The 1,416-nt window shown below is 37.1% G+C and overlaps 1 long non-coding RNA gene across 1 annotated transcript in view; it reads right to left on the bottom strand.

The window, feature by feature from the left end:
- Nucleotides 1-703: 703 nt before the first annotated feature.
- Gm30583 overlaps nucleotides 704-1,416 on the bottom strand; it is a 19,090-nt gene continuing 18,377 nt past the window's right edge. Inside the window, exon 3 of the long non-coding RNA XR_378089.3 lies at nucleotides 704-921. This is a non-coding gene — a long non-coding RNA (predicted gene, 30583). The remainder of the gene's footprint in view (nucleotides 922-1,416) is intronic.

Raw genomic sequence — 1,416 nt, 5'->3', positions numbered from 1 at the left:
AGAGAGAGAGAGAGAGAGAGAGAGAGAGAGAGAGAGAGAGAGAGAGAGAGAGGATGAGAGAGAGAGAGAATGAGAGAGGATGAGAGAGAGAGAGAGAGAGAGAGAGAGAGAGAGAGAGAGAGAGAGAAGAAAGAGCCACATATGTGTACATGTGTGTGCATATGTCCTCTTTAGGCTCCAATGAACATTTACAATACAGAAATTACAGAGAATGACTTGATTAAACCACATTTCACAAACCACAATCATGATGTGGGAAAGGAACTGGAGGAAAGACAGAACATCTTGATATAGGTGGAAAGGAGATAAGAGAATGTGGGGAGAGTCATTTGAGTGTATATATGCATATATATAACTTTCAAACAAAATAACAATACATGTATGTGTGTATATATATATATATTCATATAGTTCAAAATGATCTAAATAAATGCAAAATACAAATAAATGACTGAAAATGAAGTGTCCCAATAATACTTTTAAAATATTGACTTAAAAGAATTTTTAACCAGAGTCCCCTGTGGATTTGGTTTCACACAGCAAGTGTGACTCAGATGAATCGCACACATTCTGGATGTAGACCCAGAATCGAGAAATGTGGTATTAAGTAAAGCTTATGACAAAATGTTCTATAAATGATAAAAATGAATTTTGTTTAGGGGCCAATGGGGATGTATTTTATTTAAATTATTTATTAAATGCATTTTTTAGATAGAGTCTTCTTGAATCCAGGGAATCTCATCTTCTTCCATCATCAAGGGAAAATGAAAGTCATTGCCCAAAGTTACATGTTTTCATACAGGAAGTCACATTTAGGATTCAAATTTCCTGTCCTCTCTTCATGCTCGTTTGTCTTCTTCTTTATAGAACACTGTCACAGAATTCACACTCAGTCTCCAAGTTCCATTTGTGTAGAGATAGCTGTAATCAGAACCAGCATAAGTTTAGTTGGAGAATTTTTCATAGCTATGATGGCTTCAAAGTTTACTTCAAATGTACTCTGACAGGGAATAATTTACTTATCACAGACTCATTCATTCTAAAACACCACTTCTGTTGCCTTAGTGTTGCCTCCAATTCAATGTTCACAGAGTTGTTGTGAGAAAATGATAGTCCTTAAGTGTTTAATCAGAGGATGCAAATGATGCAAAGGTGACTCCTTCTACTGTCTTGGTGCTACCAAAGGAGACTACAAGCATCTACTACTGATTCTTAGACATGATTTCTGATAGGATGGCTGACCAGCAAAGCCCTGGGGTCTGCCTCTCTTTGCTTTCCAGTTCTGGTGTAATAGCTGGACACCACCATACTTTTGTGTGTACTAGGGATCCATGACAAGGTCTTTGTGCTTGTGCACAAAGCATTTCATCCACTGAGCAATATCCTCTATCCCCCCAAATAAAGCATCTCAACAGA

This window comes from Mus musculus, chromosome 6 (genome assembly GCF_000001635.26).
Source record: "Mus musculus strain C57BL/6J chromosome 6, GRCm38.p6 C57BL/6J".
NCBI classification, from domain to species: Eukaryota; Metazoa; Chordata; class Mammalia; order Rodentia; family Muridae; genus Mus; species Mus musculus.
The sequence above is the reverse complement of the archived record's forward strand: the minus strand, read 5'-3'. Positions and strand labels throughout refer to the sequence as shown.